The sequence below is a fragment of the Pavona decussata genome, unplaced genomic scaffold (genome assembly GCF_977016875.1).
Source record: "Pavona decussata unplaced genomic scaffold, jaPavDecu1.1 SCAFFOLD_9, whole genome shotgun sequence".
Lineage (NCBI taxonomy): Eukaryota > Metazoa > Cnidaria > Anthozoa > Scleractinia > Agariciidae > Pavona > Pavona decussata.
Genome location: NW_028145432.1, coordinates 1,629,753 through 1,650,000, shown reverse-complemented (window position 1 = coordinate 1,650,000; position 20,248 = coordinate 1,629,753). Strand labels below are relative to the sequence as shown.

At 43.0% G+C, this 20,248-nt stretch overlaps 2 pseudogenes across 1 annotated transcript in view; both read right to left on the bottom strand.

Annotated features, from left to right (window-relative positions):
- The window catches only part of LOC146488489 (uncharacterized), a 20,094-nt pseudogene extending 11,615 nt beyond the window's left edge, over positions 1-8,479 (bottom strand).
- LOC146488478 (uncharacterized) overlaps positions 1-20,248 on the bottom strand; it is a 247,934-nt pseudogene that overhangs the window by 128,469 nt on the left and 99,217 nt on the right. The window lies entirely within an intron of this gene.

The following is a 20,248-nucleotide window of genomic DNA, read 5'->3' as shown; positions in this document are numbered from 1 at the left end:
AGCTCGTGATAGAGCAGAAATTGAAGACAGCGCCGGAGCGGACGATGCCCGCCAAGAAATTGCAGACAAGATTCAGGAATGGAAAGCCGCAAAAGCTAAGTCTAAATCGTCGTTTACAAGGAGGAAAAATCAATTGTTGGATTTGTTAGAAGATGCAATGGCAGCGAATCACCATGAGATTCGAGATTCCCGAAAACTGTTGGATGAGGCACAAGAACGTGTTATTGAGGATCTGTCACCGTTGGTAGAATTGTATTCGAAAGCAAGCAATCGTAGTGCTCTGGAGAAAACAAGCAGTGAAATTGAGGATATCGAAAAAGAATTTGCTAAAGCTCAAGAATGTTTTCAAGAGTATTTGCATGCCATCAAAGATGAACTGTCGAGTCAAGCATCAGAATTTTCCGGGAAACTATTGCGTGTGCATTCAAAGGAAAAGAAAGCGCGTCAACACGTGAGCGACCTCGAGGAGAAATTTCGTGAAAAGGAAGAATCAATCAACCGCGCTCGAAAACAACTTGATGAAGAATACGCACAACGTCAGAAGGAGATGAAAACCGAAATTCTACAAGCTAAGGAAGAGTTATCCCTGGCAAAACAAGATACTACAGATAAATTATGCAAACTCGATGGTGCCATGGATGAGGAACTTGGGTTATCGTTCCCGACGTCGCCAAAGAATGATACAAAGTCGGAAACTAAAGAAGATGGATCGTCCAATCATGAGCTTGGAAAGGATATGTGGAAACAATTAACGAGAGTATCAATTCCGGTCTTCAGTGGTGACAAACGGTGTTATGGGAGCTAGAAAGCTGCATTAAGGGCTTGTATTGACAAGGCCCAAGCCACTGCAGAGTATAAGTTGTTGCAGATGAAAAAGTACCTGTCTGGGGAGGCATTGAAGGCGGTCGAGAGCCTGGGTCATTCACCAGAAGCCTATGAAACAGCTAAGAGCAGATCAGAGAGAAAATATGGTGGACAGCGTCGTCAGGTCAATTTGTATATGGAGGAATTGGACCAGTTCCGACCTATTCGTACTGGTAATGCTAAAGATCTGGATAGATTAGCAGACCTTCTAGATGTGATCGTCATTAATCTCAAAGAAGCTGGAAGACACGAGGATCTTGGCCATGGGTCTTTGTACATTAAGATACAGAAGAAAATGAACGACTTGATGCTTGCTAATTACAACAGATGGATGTTTGAACATAAGAAATCAGAGTGTGTTGAGACACTTAGAGAGTGGATCATTCAAGAAGCTGAGTTTCAGACTGTTGCAGCAGAAACATTATGTGGAGTAGCAGGAACGCGCAGAGAAGTAGTGCAGACCTTCTTTGGACAGACAAGAGCACCAGGAAAGGCTAAAAACCTTGACTGTGAGTTTTGCAGGAAAGACCACTCCTTGTGGCGTTGTGATGAGTTTAAGAAAATGGATGTCCAAAGCCGTTGGCTTACAGCTAAACAATTGAGAGTTTGCTTCTGTTGCCTACGAAGAAATCACACCAGTGACCGCTGTGCCCGGAGTAAGTCCTGTGGGATTGATGGCTGTCAAAGAACGCACAATGGATTGCTGCATGGAGGTCTAGTAACAAGAAATGATTTTGCTCATGACCGAGTGAACCATGGGCCGGAGATGGCAGGCAGACCAGGAGTTAGAAAGAGCATTGGTTACTGAGGTGGGACATTCACAGAGCAGAAATGTTCCAGCCAGTCCTAGCATGGAGGGGGAGCGCAGGTTTTTAAACGAGAGTTCCTTAACAACAACAATGATGACTTCAAAGCCCCCAGAACAGGCACATTTTGTGGCTTTGCGTACGGTACCGGTGGTTGTGAAGAATGGAGGGCAGAGATTGGTCTTGAATGCATTGTTGGATGATGCTAGTACCAAGACTTACATAAACGGTGATGTGGCTGCTGAGTTAGGATTGGAGGGAACCATGCAGAAGATCACTGTTAACGTCCTCAACGGTGGAGAGGATTCCTTCCAGACCATGCCGGTGGAGTTTGACCTGCAGGGTGTGGATGGCAGGACTAATGTAAGGGTTTCAGCATATACCACAACACGAGTAACTGGAAACATGCGGCCGGTCAACTGGAAAATATAAGCTGCAAAATGGGAGCATCTACAAGGCATTAACTTCCCTGATCTCGGTCCTCGACCAGTTGTTGACATGTTGATTGCAATAGACTATACGGGACTGCATTGTTCAATTAAGGACATTTTGCGGGAAACCTGGTGAGCCTGTGGCTCGACTGACACCTTTGGGCTGGACATGCGTCGGGGCGGCAGACGTGATTGCTGGTGGTACACCTTTGACCCATCTTAACATGGCCTACTTTGTGCATCAGCAGGAGAAGGAGCTAACCTCTGTTCTACAAAAGTTTTGGGAGATTGAGACGTGGATCAGAGACAACAAGAGAGAGACTGAAACCAGAGGAAGAGTTAGTCATCAAAGGATTTGAAAACTCAGTGCAGTTCAAAGAAGGGAGATATGAAGTCGCCATGCCGTGGAAAGCAGATGCTGCAGAATTGCCAGACAACTATGACATGGCAGTAAATCGATTGCTAAGCACAGAGAAACGGCTCTTGAAGGATCTTCAGTTGTCTGGAGCATATTCTAATGTCATCACTGAGTACTTAAAGAAAGGCTATATCTCCAAGGTGTCGCCATCCGAAAAGGATGAGAAAGCCTGGTACCTCCCTCACTTTGCAATTGTGAGACCAGAGAAGACGACTACTAAGACTCGTGTGGTTTTCGATGCTTCTGCAAAATGTAATGGTGTATCATTGAATGATGTTATTTATCAAGGGCCCAAGCTTCAACGTGATATCTTTGATGTGCTGCTTCGTTTTCGGAGATTCCCGGTTGCCCTCGTTTGTGACATTGCTGAGATGTATTTGCGAATTGGGATGGAGCCGTTGAGTAGACCTTTTCATCGCTTCTTGTGGAGAGATTTGGATCAGTCAAGGCCTCCCGAAAAGTACCAATTTAACAGCTTGGTCTTTGGTGTCAATTTGTGCCCCTATCAAGCACAGTTTGTTTCGCAGAAGCATGCAATGGAAAGCAAGGAACAGTACCCAAAAGCCACTGAAACGATCTTGGAGTCGACATACATGGATGATAGTATGGACTCTGCACCTAGTGACAAGGAATGCTTAGAACTGTATGACCAATTGTCAAAACTGTGGGGGTCAGCCGGTATGCACGCAAGGAAATGGCTTTCAAACTCCAAGCAAGTACTTGAGAAGATTCCAGAAGGAGACAGAGCTGGTGAAGTTGATTTAGACAGAGGAAATTTGCCTTCGGTAAAGACACTTGGCGTGTTGTGGCTCGCCAAAGAAGATGTTTTTACTTACAGAGCCAACCCACCTGAGGATGACTATTCCTTAACCAAGCGGAACTTTCTGTGCAAAATAGCCATGTTGTTTGATCCCATGGGATTCCTAGCACCTTACGTGATTAGAGCAAAGATACTTCTTCAAGAGATGTGGACCTCTGGATTGGACTAGGATGACCTACTAGACCAAAGCCAAGCTAGAAGAGCAGAAAGGTGGTTTGAGGAGCTTGGAGAGTTATCAGATGTTAAAGTTCCCCGTTGTTTGCAATTAGATCGTAGTGTTGAGACAGTAACCCTACACACCTTTACTAATGCGTCAGCTGATGCATATGGAGCGGCGACGTATGCAAGATACCTTTACAAGGATGGCACAGTCTCGACCAGCTTAGTGGCCTCTAAAACACGGGTAGCACCCTTGTCAGCAACAAGTATTCCTATGCTCGAACTAATGGGAGCCGTCTTGGGATTGAGATTGGCCCTGTCTATAGCAAGGGTACTCAAGTTTGACAGGAACCAACTGAAATTTTGGAGCGACAGCATGAACGTCTTGTGGTGGATACAAGGTCGGAGTCAGAGCTTCAAGCCATTCGTGGCAAATCAGATTGGGGAAATACATGATTCAAGTAATCCTAATCAGTGGCGCTATGCGAGCACCCGAGAGAATCCAGCTGATCTTCCGACTAGAGGAGCTGCAGTTGCTGAATTGAAACAAAATGAGAACTGGTGGCGGAGACTGACTTTTCTGAGCAAGGACCAAGAAACGTGGCCAAAGACAAAGACTGATCCAAGTCCTGAAGCAGCAATGGAAGTGCGGAAGAAAATGAAGACGTCTGGAGAGCCAGTTCAAGAATCAACCCTGTTTGCTTTGGTGCCAGAGACACCTTCCCTTTTACAGCCAAGCAGACTTTCAAGTTGGAGAAAACTAGTGAGAGTTGAAGCATGGGTTGGGCGATTTGTAAATAACTGCAGGATACATATCAATGAGAGGTCACGGGGAGCTGGGTTGCCAGGAAATCGCAGAGGCGGAAATCAAAATCATCAAGAAAGCACAACAGAAAGCATTTCATGAAGATTACAAGGCACTGGTAAAACAGAAGGCTCTTCCATCAAACAGCAAGCTATTGAGTTTGAAGCCAGTCCTGGACGAAGATGGCCTACTTCGATCGAATGGCAGACTACGCTATGCTGACTATTTGCCATTTGATGCAAGGTTCCCTGTCATTCTACCAAGGAAGAATTCGGTGACAAGGTTGATTGTGAAATCTTTTCATAAGGGAAGCAACCACTCAGCGGGAACCAATCACACACTGTCATTGCTGTCCTCCAGATTTTGGATCATGCAGGCAAGAGAAGAGATTCGTGAGGTTGAAAGAGAATGCTGCGAATGCCAACGAAGGAAAGCAAAGGCCGCCAAGCAGATAATGGCCCCTCTACCAAAGATCCGACTGAAATTGCCTTTGCGAGCGTTTGCCCGAACAGCAGTCAACTTTGTAGGACCATTTGTGACCGTACAAGGAAGGGGCAAGAGGAGAACCAAGCGTTACCGATGCTTATTTACATGCTTGCTGTCACGAGCTGTTCACCTAGAGATGGCATACGGGCTGGAGACAGATTCCTTCTTGAATGCATTCTTCCGTATGACAAGTCGAAGAGGTCTACCAGAGGAAATGATTTCTGACAATGGGAGTAATTTTGTTGGAGCGGAGCGAGAGCTGAGGCAGCTAGTTGCACAACTGGACCAAGACAAGATTGTGAGTTCCGTTGCAAATAGAGGTGAAAAGTGGAACTTTAATCCCCCTCTGGCCCCCCATTTTGGTGGGGTCCATGAGACAATGATTAAAGCGGCCAAAAGAGCAGTATATGCAATACTGGGGAGTGCAGATGTTACAGACAAGGAACTGACGACTGCCTTTACGGGTGCTGAAGCTCTTATTAACTCCAGGCCGTTAACGTACCAGTCAGCAAACCCCTTAGATGATCTACCACTTACCCTTAACCACTTCTTGTTCGGACAAGTGGGGGGTCACTTTGCTCCAGAAACAGTTGACAGTAGCCAATTTAGCCCACAAAAGTTGGAGACGTCTACAAGAGCTGGTGCGGCATTTCTGGCACCGCTGGCTTCGAGAATGGCTACCAACACTAAACCGTAGAACAAAGTGGCAGAGGGAACAGAAAGACATCCAGGTCAATGATGTTGTTTTAGTGATTACCCCAGACACGCCTCGTGGACATTGGCCCCTGGGTAGAGTTCAGGAGGTTTACCCTGGAAAGGACGGGCATGTTCGAGCAGTGAAAGTGCAATTGGGTCGTAATGCCTTGGTCAGACCAATCGCCAGGATTTGTCCCTTAGAATGTGCCGCAGAGGACGCAGCAGCCAGAAGACAAGATGAACACTGAGAACATTAAGTATAACGTTATGGGTTCGATGAGCTACTGGCCCATCGAGAAGGGGGAGAATGATGAAGTGAAGTTTTTTTTTTTGGTTTTTGGGGTCACATGACCTACTTTGATGGAGAAAAGCGTTTTGGGTCGTTTTGTGAGACCACGAGGTTTTTTGGAGTACTTGTGTGGTATTTTTGTCTAGAAAAGGAATAAACGGTCAATTGGAACCACCACCTATATAATTGAAGTAAGTTCGATGTACTCAGATAAAACATGAGGAGGTTATGTGAACACAGGAACTGAGAAGCATCAAATGTTAGTGGTATGCAATTTCTTTAATGTGTTTTTGGCTATGATCTTGCTTTTCCATAAAACTAAAACATCTGTACTTTGGCGTGCAGACACTGGCGTTTATGGCATATGAATCCCTTGTAGTCGAGCCGTCTAACCGGAAGTCAATTCACTAGACACTTAGTTAAAACACTGCAAGCCGGCCCTGAGAGAGGGTATAAAATGTCGACGTTTCGACTCGAATCAATCGATTCGTTTGCCCTACAGTCGACCTGTCTTACCGGAAGTCGATTCGCTAGACACTTAGTTAAAAGACGGCTAAAGGGCTATGAGAGAGGTGTAACATTGTATTTGAAATTGGCATGTTCATATTGATAACCATATCATGAATTTGCATTTAATGCCCCAATATTATCATTTTTACATTGAAAAATTGCAGACTCAAACTTCTCTCCTGTTTTTAGCCCAGCCGATTTTGAAATGCAAAGTTCCCTCCTGTCATAAGCCCCTTAAAAAAAGTCTTTTGATTAAGGTTGGCCCAGGGGCTGGTTTTCTGAATTTTGCGGTAGTTTGTATATTTGAGCAAACACGTGCGCATAAAGTACATAAACGCATTTAATGAACTGTGCTCTGATGTAGTTGAAAAGAAAAATAAAATACCTTCTAATCTCCCTTCAGGTACATTTTCCCCACCTTCAAAGAATCGTGAATGCTCTTCTCCACTCTTGGCTAGGACTTGTCACAGAAACAATCTCCACGAGGTCTTTAAAAGCTTTAGAGCCATCTGCTGCAAAATAGTCTAAGCCTAGCACTTTCGCACTGAGGCCGTACAAGCAGACAGAACTCTTAGCATTGTTCTCTCACTGAATGGTTTAAAATAAGTTTCATGACAGAAACTGGTGTACTGTTGTACAATTCGCTGTGGGATCATTGTCCATATTACGTTTGGTACCGTGATGGTACTACCTGTGGACAAAGAAAGGACCTTTTCTCCAAAGAGAAGATCTTGAACGACGTGGGGACTGGTTATAAACCCAAGAAAATGGTCTAATTGAGCCCTTTCAACATGGAGGCGAGTAATGCAATCTGCCGGTACTGGGGCTCCATGGCCGTACTGTTGTCGGTGAAGCCTGGCGATGGTGAATTGATAGGAAGTGAGGCCCGGGATGAATTAGCAAGTAGCCTTGTAACTTGCGATTCCGGCAATTATGGATAAAATCTGTCGGCGGGTGTCCCAGCTACTGGCAATCTTCTAGGATTCTGCAAGAGCTTCAAGGTATGCTCTCTCTGATGGATGTAGTAGTGAAGACGAATGAATGTTAAGTTTTTCGTTTATGAATCTTGTTGACTGCAGAGCCTCCCAAAGATGGCTAGCATTTTCTGGAGAGAGGAATTTTAGTAACCCTACAACGACATCAGCTGCATGGTTGACGTATCCTTTTCTTGTAGATTCGCTGGCACTTGACCATTCCAGACTTGTCACAGGTGGCTTTATTTTGTAGGACACAAGAAAGTCGTTTGACTTTGCTCTTTGTTGATCATCGTCATCTGTGATTTCGATAGTTATCAATTACTGATATCAATCAATATCAATAGGCGATTGCTATCAATTGATTTCCAATATCGATTTCTATCGATTGTCTACGCCTTCTATACTAGACCATACTAGCTGCAAAATGTAAGCTTGCAATCCGAAATGAGCTTAAAGGCTTTCAAACGTACACTTAAAAAATAACAAGCATGAGGTTAGACGGCTAAACTGTAAAATACCAGCCACTTATTTGCATGTCATTGAATTACAATGGTCCTTTTATTTTTTTGTCTCGTTCTTTTAAGCATTCAGTGATATGCAAGTGGCCGGGTATTGTAAAATCGCTGCCAGACTGTTTATGCTATTGGCAATACCTTTTCATTCTCTTCACAGCAGGTCCTTTTGGTCTTCTTTCTTCTTCCCCAGAGGGGAGGGCTCCAGACGGTGCTTTATTATAACCGAACTTTCGGTTGAAAGCCATGGCGAAGGTAGCGAAAGGTACTGCACCAACGATCTATAGATTGGCAGCTGCCTCAACAAGGAGATAGCAAACGTGGTATCCTCTGAGGACATCAGAAACTCGTTTTGCACACAGTCCTTGTTAAACTGCCTCTTGCCACCTTGAGTCCAAAACCCGCAATGTTTGTAAACTTTACACACTCTACAGCATTTCGTGACTCGTGTTGCCAGATGGGCTCCACGCTGTTCGTGGTAGGCCACAACCACATGGCTATTCCGATTTATTGACAGCACTTTCTTGCAAAGTCTACAAACCTCGCGCTTGGTAATCAGAACAGCACCTATTGGTTGGCCACAGCTCAAACTAAACTCCTGAAACTCGTTAAATCGATGTTGAACATTGCCAAGGTCCGGATACAAATAAGAAAAGGCTCTCTGATTCACCAACAAGGATCTCGTTGCCGATACCCTCGTCGCCATCCAAATTCTTCTGCTTCCCACTGACAATGACCTCCTTTTCTCCACACATATACCCCTTAGCAACTGACGTCAATGCAGATAATTTAAAAAAACTTCTTCCCACAAAATTAAGAACAATAAAACCAAAATAACCGCATATGGTTTTTCATAAAGGCAGCCATAGTTCACATGCATGCGTCCTTCAGCTGAAAATCGCAGCCTCGTCGACTGCAAGTGTAACTCTCGTCCTTGACAGAGTCTTGGAGGGCTGGTTTTGTCCCAAGAAACGGCAAAATATACCTCTCAACACACAAACATGTTGACCATGTGCGTTCTCGTTTTATTCTCTGGCCACAAGGGCCTATGGGGGATTTACACCCACTTGGGGGTCTGGGCGCTAAATATCACACTCTCCCCCCCAAAAAAAATATTGTCGTCCTCGAAATTCGAACCTCTCTTTACAAAATACTGAATCTAATACTGTACTTCAATACTTATGTCTACATCTGTCGGTTGCGCAGGTCCACAGTGTCATTTATGAAACTAATCCAATGTCCTGTTTTCTTCGGTGATGGCTAACAGATACCTCTTTAGTTTTGAAGGAATGAATCCTTAAAAGATTCTTGCTCATGCTGTTAATATAAAACATGTTCACGTGGTCAATTTTCCCCTTGTTTTTTGTTTTGTTTTTTTAACTGAAACAACATCGATATTGTTCATATCCTTTTATTCCTGGTTTGCACATCTTTAAGGTGTATTCAAGCACAGACATAGTACATGGGTTGAATGGGTAGTCCATACTGCGGCCAATGCCATAATGGTTGGCATGGTGGCCTCATCCCAAATAATACTGGGGCTGGGTATGCTGTCCCTGAAACAGAATGAATGTTAGTAGTTACGGCAGGGTAATACACGAGCTGGCCTGGGACATCATACCTCAGAGCTCTCCGGTGCCTTTGTGATCGGCGTTCCTCAGCGTCATAGGTTACCGAGGGACTGCTCCGACTCGTCAGCTGCCTCAGAAGTCGCATGGGCACTCTCGGTTGGTGCATCATCATCAGGCAGCACGGAGACATCATCCTGTGGATGGTTATGGTTACTAATAACCAAGGTGTCTTAGTTGTCTGACGGTTCTGCAGGAGAATGCTCACTAGTACTGGTCTGGGCATACGGTTGCAGTTGGCTTGGTACAAGTGATGGTATGTCGTCATTGCTGTTGTCTTCGTCTTGACTAGCCAGGCACGAGTCTTGGGCAAAAGACTGCTTGTTCTTTGGTGCATGTATCCGCTTATGCTGTCTACGATCACTTTGCGGGGTCTTAGAAACGTGCAGGTTGGATTTGTCCACAGGTAATTTAGTACCTGGTAAAAGTAAGTTACGGTGTAGGACTCTCGATTTCTTGGGTCCCGATTCTGGTCGGACGTCGTAGACTGGTATGCCATTGTCCTTCTGCTCAACTATGATGTGTACCTCGTTTTCCCAGTAAGATCTCAGTTTTTTCCAGTCCTCCTCTTTCACTCAGGTTTCAAACGAGCACTCTGTCCCCAGGCATGAGCACAATGTTTCGCACCTTCTTGTCATGCTGCCTCTTCCCTCACTGGGCATTCCGCTGGGTAGTTTCTGAAGCTATCTTGTAGGCTTCTGACATCGCATTTCGCCACTTCTTAACATATTCTGGATAGGAAGTAAATCCTGTGGGTGGCTTGAGGTTAAACATCAAGTCAATAGGGGAGACGCGGGGATCTGCCAAAAAGGAGGAAAAATGGGGCATAACCTGTAGAGTCGTTCTTGGTGCAGTTTTAGGCATGAACTACTTTATGTAAGTGATCTCGCCACCTTGACTTATTCCTCTCTGGCAGAGTCCTCAGCATTAAGAGTAATATCCTGTTGAAGCGTTCATCCTGACCATTCCCCTGAGGGTGATATGGGGTTGTTCTTGAATGGCGTGCTCCAATGAGTTTATCCAGATTGTAAAACAGTTTGTTCTCAAATTCACCACTTTGATCGTGGTGGATTGTTTCAGGAACTCCAAATCTCAAGACGAAGTCATTATATACTCTCTCTGCTGCTGTCTTTGCCGACTTATCTTTGGTTGCATAAGCTTGTGCATACCGGGTAAAATGATCCATCACTACTATGATGTACTGATAGCCTCCCACACTTGCTTCAACATGGAGGAAATCCAGTGACACCATTTGAAAGGGCGCTGTCGTGACAATTGGCTTAAGGGGCTCTCGCTGCTTGACCACAGGTGGTTTTTGTTTGATGCATCTGCAGACTTTGGTAACAAAGTGTGTGATATCGTCCTTCATGTGTGGCCAGTAAAACCGTGCCTTTGCCAAATCAAATACTCTTTCAACACCTAGATGGCCCATGTCCTCATGGAGTTCTTTAAAGATAATCCTATGAAGTTGCCAGGGTAATACAACTTGTGCGTTAGTGCTTGTTTTCCGGTACAATACATTATCGCTTCCCAGGGTAAGTTTGTCCCACTCGAATAGGAGTTGCTTCACATCTCTTGATTCACCTTTAGTTTCTCTGACTGAAGGTCGTTTTCCTGTCTTTATGAGGTGCACAACTCTGCTAATCACTGGATCCAATTCTTGCGCTTGCTGTAAGTCAATTTGCTGGTCTATTGGAATGGTGTGGTCAGCATCAAGGGCTGTAATTGAATGAGTTAAAGCAGTTAGCCATGGAAAGTCATCTTGACTTTGAAACTGTGCGGAACAAATAGCTGTCTGTATGACCTCTAAGCTGCTTCCTTCACAGCATGTGAGCATGTAATCCTCGATGTTCAGGGGTATTCGCGACAGCGTGTCAGCATCGCTATTGGACTTCCCTGGACGATATTTCACTTGGAACCTGAAATCTGCTAGTTCTCCAACCCAGTGCAAGCTTGTTGCATTCAACTTCGCAGAAGTCAGTATGTATGTCAGCAGGTTGTCAGTATACACCGTGAATTTGGGTGCGTAATAAAGATAATCCCGAAATTGGTCCGACACGGCCCATTTCATAGCCAGGAATTCAAGTTTTCCGACATGGAGATTATAGTTCTTTTCTGCAGGTGTCAGGCTACGAGATGCGTATGCAATGAATCTGGTTCGCCCATCCTGTCGCTGATAGAGGACCGCACCAAGGCCATCTTTACATGCATCCGTGTGAACGATGAACGGTATTTCGTAATCGGGGTAGGCCATTATCAGTGGGTTAGTCAGATGTCCAATGAGTTCTTTCAATGACTGTTGATGGGTTTCTGTCCGCCCAATATCTGTTGCAGATGGTAACTGGCGATTCCTTTGTCGGGGGCCCTCTAAGCAGTGTACTTGGATTTATTTTCAATTTTCCGCTTGTTTAACAGTTCATACAGGGGCTTGGCAAGATAGGAAAAACAGGGGATATAACGACGATAGTAACTGAGAAATTCCATTAACTGTCTCACTTCCCCAACAGTTTTTGGTTGTTTTTCTGCAAGGCTGGTAACAGCAGTTATTCCGCTTGGGTCCACTCTATGCCCATGTTTTGAAACAATTCGCCCCAGGAAACAAACTTCTCTTTGGAACAATTTACATTTGGACGGCTTAAGTTTGATACCCTGCTGCCAAAGGCGTCTGAGTACTTGTCGCACATGTCCCACGTGTTCCTCGGAGGACTGGCTAAAAACAATGATATCATCTAAATAGGGAATGGCTATTTCATCTCTTAATTCGCCAAGGCAATGTTCCATGTATCTTTAAAAATTTGCGGGTACATTTATCAATCCGAAGGGTATACATACCCACTCGTATAAACCCCATGGTGTGATAAAAGCAGTGCAAGGTCGGCTTTTTGGTGCTATGAAACCCTGGTGGTAGGCCTTCCCCTGGTCTAACACACTGAACCATGAATTACCACCTAAACTGTCCAAAGTTTCCTGCACTCTTGGAATAGGGTGTCGGTTAGGAACGGTACAACAGTTTAATTCCCGGCAGTCCACACACAGACAAAGAGTGCTGTCCTTCTTTCTTACACACACTACTGGTGATGAATACGATGACCGTGATTTGGTTATGAACTGTTTGTTCATTAGGTCTTCAATGTAGGTTTTCACTTCTTGATAAAGAGGTCTTGGGATTGACACATAATTCGGCTGAACGGGCGTACTGTCTGACAATTCAATGTCCATTTGAAGATCTTCCATGCACCGTATATCATCTTCATTCTTTGCAAATGATTCGGCCCCTTCTTTTAACATCCGTCGCAATTCATCTTCTTGTTCCCTCGTCAGGCCAGTCATGTCAACATCAGGCACAGCATTATCTGATTCCTGGCAAAGTCCTTCATCTCCTACTCCAGTAGTGGTACATGAGTCATCTTTACACTGAGGTTCCAGTCCTTTTTCCCTTGCTAATAGAACTTCCATGGGTGTAACAGATTTAACTAACTGCAACCTTCCCAGAGGGGTGCGGTTGAGCAGTACAATGTCATGTTGACTTGTGTTGTGAACTTCAATCTCAATGCGTGTCACAGAACTCTTCTTTACAGTCTTAAGCGTTTCATAAATCTGGAGACCGGTCGGCCACTGAGGCATTTCGTCATTTCACACCGCCTGGCACTGGGAACAGCGTTGATAAGGGACTTGTGTTTCTATCTTGGTGCAGCAATTACATCGGTGGGACGCATGTGGGGGCTCGGCTACTTCTGGTCTCGCACAAGTAGCCGTCTCTCGTTTGACTATCTCTGTCCTGGTGACTGGCCATGGCGGCAACCAGTAGCATAGTGGCCATTGCTCCCACATTTAAAACAATGGCTACAATGTTCTTCTCCTTTCTCAAGACAGGACTGGCATTTGGATGGTCGGGGTCTTGTTTCCCGTCTTCACCAACCCCTTCCATAACTATAGCTGATTCTTTCCTGTTAGTCTTGTCGGGTGTCTGGTTGGGTGTTTGCTCCTGGTCTACTCTTAACCTCAGTCTTCAATCCGTTTGTTCAGCCTTAAGTTCTTGAAGTTCTGTTTTCATCTTGTTTGGTGGGTTAGAATCCTTCTTCACAGTGGAGACTTTACCAGTAGGTACCTCTGGTGATTCTACCTCTTCACCAATCTGTGACACATAAGCTGGCTTGGCTTTGGTTTGATTCTTCAGTTTACGGCCCCGTTCCTCTTCAGACAAAACTGCAACATTCAGCTGGTGAATAAGTTCTTCATCTTCAATCGGTGGGTTGGCCAAGTAAGGGCGAACCTTAATTCTAATACTCTCATCTTGAAGTCCAGTCCCAACAGTCCTATGAAAGAGTTGCTGGATGTGCACTGCATCATACTTTAGAGAGTCCTCTCCTTCTTGACTTACAAAGAGTATCTTCTGCCTTAGGTCAAGAGCCCTCACCAGGAATGCTTGTGGTGCTTCTTTTCCACTTTGGCAAATAGATGCTAAACTTTGGTACAGTTCCATAGTGTTCTTAACCCCATAATGACTATGAAGGATTTTCTTGAGGTGGTCAAGAGACAAGGTCTCAAAGGACTCTAGATAGCTCTTTAAAACAAGCCCTGGGCTGATGGCGCAAATAACCCCATCCACAATCTCATGCTCTTTGTATTTTTGCTCAACGCCTATATCAATTTGTCTCCGGAATGAGTTGTTATTCAACTTATCCTTTTGATCTGGGTCTCCAATCTGACCCACTATCTTGAACTGGCGTCTAAGTACACTTGTAGAGTCAACAAGAGAATGGAGGGAGGACATGCCATCACCTGACTGTGGATTAACCTGTGCTTGGGATTGTTTAACCTTGGTGGTAACTTGTTTGACCCCAGCATCCTTAGGTATCTGCTCATGCATGAGTTTAAGTGCTTCAATCTCTTTTTTGGAACAAGTAACTCACTCATGTCCTTATCAACACCCTCAAGAGGCGGTGGAGAGTCAATCAAAATCTCAGAGATAGATTGGAGAAAGTCAACCTTTTCCTCCTCGGCCATGCTAGTTAATTGCTCTTCAATAACATTTCCAATTTTATTAATAATCGAGATTTTTGTTTTGTTTTTCACTTCTGAGTTGCTTATTTTCAAATGTTTCACCACAATACTGGCGCTTTCGACAGTTGCTTTACAAAGTTTGGTGTGAATTAGCAATTGAAGCTCCTGCGCCATCTTGAATTTCTAATAACCGTGTTTTCGCAGTAAATCCCGTTGCAACACTCCACTCAATTCTACAAGTTTTAGGTTTTTTACCTCGATAGCGTCACAGTCATTGACAGTTTATCGCCTTGAAATTCAATTTCCAGTTTAAGTTAGCCCTCCAACAGGACGTTCTGTCGGTGCTACATCCGCTCAATCAAAACTATAAACAACTTGCTCGATGACACCTGGTGAACACTCCCACGTAAAGTCAGGATCTACTTCGGCTTCGCATCTGTCGACGGAATTGCCTCTCACGGACCACCAATTTTTTACTCTCGTCCTTGACAGAGTCTTGGAGGGCTGGTTTTGTTCCAAGAAACGGCAAAATATACCTCTCAACACACAAACATGTTGACCATGGGGTCTGGGCGCTAACTATCACACAAGGGCAAATGAATCAATCAGTTCGAGTCAAATCGTCAACATTTTCTGCCCTCCCTCATAGCCTGCAGGCGAATCAACTTCTGGTAAGACGGGTCGACTACAAGGGCAAACGAATCGATCGATAGCGGCCTAGCAAAGCATTTATTCACGACCTGACTTCCGATGAGTCGAATCGTCTTTGCTTACTAACGATTCGACTCAGATTGGGTGTATTGGACATGCTTGGACAAGTACTTGGGATTTCCATGGGTACGTCAACTGACTGTGTCTCGCCAATTACTACGACTATTTAATATCAATAATTGCACGCAAAAGTCCGTGTGTGGAGATGATTTGGGAAGAAATGTGCTGTACTAGAAAATGCAAAGCAACTGCTGTTCCTAAAATTACAAAATTATGATGACGATGGCAGCGATGATGTTAATTAAAGGCTAAACCAGCCACATGGCTGGGTTGCGCTTCAAGAAGAGGCAGCTATGGTTTCTTTACATGGAAATTTATATGCCACAATCGCGTGCACAACTCCGTGTCAGTCCGGATAATTTTGGGAAAAATGTTGTACTACAAAATTCAACGCAACTGCGGTTCCTAAATCTAAACAATGATGATGATGGCAATAACGATAACAATAATTGAAAGGCTTATACAGGCATATCTGGTTTGTACAAATGCAATGGATGAGCAATGCTTGCGGAATTCTAGTCACGCAGGAGCGGGGAAAAATTAATTTTCTCACTCTTGACAACTTCCGACTAAACTAGACAGTATTTTATACTCACAAGAGCCGATAGGGACCACAACCCTAGAGCGTTGAAATATCATTTCCAACTGATTAAAGTCGATTCCCCAGTCGCCTTTTGCCGTCTTCAACTTGTGGACAGCCATTTCTTGCGGAACAGCACAGTTTCTTTTGTTGCACCTCCAACGAAGACTGTAGACATCTCGATGGCACGGGCAGATCGTCAGATTCTTATCGGACTTGAGCTCATCGTCACAGAATATTCCTTTAACGTAAGTTCAGTAGTTAATTTCATATGTTCAATCAACAACATTACATGGTCGATAAGTTTACTAACCTGCACACGCGAGGATTAATTTCATTTCACTGTCTGTTTGTTTGGTCAGCAAACACCTTCATGGTGTTGAAATGATTGCAGATGTCTTTTTCGCATTCAGCCAAAGAAACGCAAGTTGTGTGGAACGCTGTCCACAACTGGACTCATCGTCTCTCAATGACGAAAATGAGCACGAAGCCATAAATGTAGCCCAAAAAATATATAGACTCAAAAAAATATTCACCGTTTCTAGTATCCAGCCAAGAACTGGTGTTCACCAATGCACATTGCTTTTTATAACCATGTTGCATCATTGTTTATAAAAAGCAAGGTAAAAATAGCAATGTACATGATGGCCATAATTGTTGTCTTCACACCACAAGCTAAGTTAGTTTCAAGTAAGCACTTGAAATCTCAAGTCGCACTTTAGAAAACTTGGCTTCACACCTGGTGACAAAGTATACACTTGAAGCACAAGCTGTCAATCATCTTTCGCGGTAAAATCAGAAATGCGATTGCTCGCCGGAAAATCATGGAGCCTTTGCAACGGAAAAACGTTTTATGTTGTTTACTCTTTATTTTGTCTTTAATTTTAACTCAGAGAGTTTTGACATTACAGGAAATGCATAGGTACTTCACTGTTTACGAGTACTTGGCGACAAAACAAAAGAACAGGCGACATCTTCTGAACTGAAAATCGATGGTTTAGGCTGTCTCTAAAGATGAAATTCAAATAAGATCGTAAGTTTAACTATTTGTATCGGCTTTTCCTTCTTTTTTTATGTTTCCTTACATAAAAGACTGTTCCATGTACTCCTCAAACTGCGAGGCGTATCTCCAGCCATCCATTTTGATCTTTTATTGGATTAATTTAAGTTCACGGCAATATGTTTATCTGTGCTGGCACCGCAGCTCGTGGCTTTCAGTTGGTTTCCCTTTTCATATTGGTCAAGTACATTCTCAAGTGTGGTGTTGGTCACTAAGTAAAGTTCAAGTTGGTAGGTCTTACCCCTTCACACTCAAAGTAGGTTTCAAGTGCACTTAGATTATACTTACAAGCTCTAGTGTGAAGCCAACTAATGTGTAAACAATCTTGGTAATAATAATTGGTGTTAATAATCACTGTAAATGTACATAAATTTAGGCTCTGTATATTTTATGTCTTTTTTGTATATCCTTGTATTGTGTAGTCTATGTTAGGTAATGACCTGAGGGCTCCTATTGCTAGCAGAAATGCTTTGTAAGCTCCCTCAAGGGACTACCCTGTGGTCTTACCCATTTATTTTTTTGCTTTTAACTAAAGGTGTCTATCTATCTATCTATCTATCTATCTATCTATCTATCTATCTATCTATCTATCTATCTATCTATCTATCTATCTATCTATCTATCTATCTATCTATCTATCTATCTATCTATCTATTTTCTGGTGCTCCTCGATCTGAATCGGACTGAGAAGGGTGGAGGATTGCTCGCATTATTGGGATGGTTCATTGGATGCTATTTTCGAAAGCGTTGGAACGTTAAGTGTTCATTCAAATTTATTATAGTCGTCTAGCTGATGAAGATAATGACCAGCCTTGTACGTTGTGAATACATGGTTTTCTCTACCGGCTCTGATATCTCAGTTCTGTTTACAATATATAGTCTAGGACCTGCAAGTTGAAAACACAGATACCTTATTCTTTACCTTTTATAATTGTTTTCTTCTCTTGTCCAGCTCAATGTAGCACCTGTCACGACCTTTTGTTGACACTGAGGGTGAAATGCATCTTTGACAAACCTAGAATTTATAAAATTGCAACTTTGGCGCAACTTTACTAAATCAAAGGTGTTTTTCACGCAAGTCGGTTAGTAATTTAATGAAACAGTATCGCCTGTTTAAAGGTTTCAGATTGACTTTGATATGTAATATGATGTGATTTCGTTTCGTCGTTCACACTGGTTGACTCTTGCGTAAGAGGAAAGCGTGACACAACACCTGAACTTAGTTTTATTTTCTCGTTTGCAATCAGTATCACGTACTTGAAAAGAAATTACTTTTTATGGGGATAATCTCATCAACACATAACATTTTGTTTCCGAATAACAACTTAGTTTCATTCCACCACGAATGAAACATAAACAGTAAATTTATTTGAGACTTGTTAACTTGTACTTGCATGACCACTGTCATCACAAGTTTCCTATGTATTTAATTCTGTTAACGCGTGGCTTTTAAATTACCCAAGCTGTATTTTTATATGTTGCAGTACGTGAACAGAGCTTTCCTCTAGTGTAATACTTGCTACAAAATTCGATGTACCAGGACACGAGTTTCCAGATTTTCACGTGTTAACAAAAATGATGAAAATAGGGATCTTCGGACTTTTAAAACTGCATGTACATAAGCATCCTCCAGCAATATTTTCATGAGACTGTATTCTCAGAAGGATGCCTAACTTAATTTCGGAAGATCATTTCAATACGCCAAGCCGTCTTCCTTCCCGAGCGATTTGAAAATGCACCTAATCTTGTCAAAATTTAATGCCAGCTGCAACGCGATCACAGCATTTCACATTTTTCCAGAATTCTCAAAAACGAAAAATCTTTGGAAAGTTTTATTGTTATTTTCGTAAATAGTTTATTAAAGGATTTCTCCTGACAAAATATGAGAGGATGTGAAATTTCTGGTTTGACCGCGAGGTCTCAATATTCTCAGTCAGCAGCTCTTAAACGCTTCTATCAGGAATTTCAAAATAGATGTAGATAAATGTCATGTTTTCTATAAGGCGGATAGCGCTCTTACTTCCTTTCTACAACTTGCTTTCTTCACCTTAATAAAGGAGAGAGAGGACAAATTGTATTTTTTTGTAGAAAACAAAATTAGTTTCTTCTGATGAATATGAAATATTGAACATGTATTTTAGAAAACTTTTATGAGGTAGAATGTTCCCCGTCTTTATTCCAAATTCCAACTGAAATGACAACATGTAGTAGGTTTAGATTGGATGCCCTGTGATACGACTGATTTAAGGTGGCATGCGACACCGCGTAACAAATGTAAACAAAACAAATGTGCTAATTTGACTGTGGGACTTTTTAGCAAAAATACCAGGTCATTGTTGACTTCGAGCATGGCTCACGCAAACGCATTTTAAGGCTGAAGTTAGAGTTTGCTGATTTTGACAGAAGACGATGTTGAACTTAACAAATCTCTTAAAATTTTTGGAAAGGAACGCCGCACCTCTGAGAAAAAGTTTGGAAATTGCCTCACATTTGGCAGAGGACATTTTCGCAATCGCAAGGAAATTGCAAAATTCTATAAAAAATTAAGGTTAGGATATTTTCCTTTAGCAACGTAATTTAGATAATAAACAGCACAAGTAAACGATATGAGTCCTCAGAAATGACGCAAAATAAATTTTTTATTGAGCTTCAAACTTTGCATATATTTTGCGTGATGACAGGGTTGGTGAGAGCCAAAACAAGGGGGGGGGGTGGTCAAACTACCAAAGGCAACAACAGGAGAATCGCTAAATACCATAATTCATTACATTTCGGACAGACATTAAATGGTGAAAGTTTAAAGTAAATTGGCCGACCCCCATCTTTCACCACTGCCTGGTTATCCCAGACAATGACTCTTAAATTCAGTTGGGTGCGAGTCTTGAGGTGCTTTATCAGTTGTTTCTTCATTCACTACGTCAAAAAGAATGGGTGAGGTCTACCATTTGTTGGAATCAATCTTGCATGACAATGTGTATGCCATGGTTCAATTTCATCCCACAAATACATCGACTGTCACCACAACTCATTTGTGACTGGTTGTATCTATCAGTTCATAACCTTTGTTTCAGCTATTTACAGTGTCGCCGAAACTCATCACTGTCACTTTACTTCTGCAAAACATGGGTGATGAAGTGGTCAGCTAAATGCACGCAGGTCTTTAGTTCATCTGATTTGCTGATCGACTGTAAATCTGCCATTGCACGGACAATTGCAACTTTCATTTGTACTCGACCTCTGCAGGTTCTGGCTTGTCACTGTTGAACCATGAGCATGGCTCAGCAACCAGGGATGGATCTACTCCACTAGAAACATCAACAGCCCTTCCAACGGGGAGTTTCTCAAGAATGGTCAAGTTGCTCTTCATGGAACAGTGAGGCATTGTCCCTTGGCTGCAACAACGATCTGGGTACAACAGAAAAAACTCATACT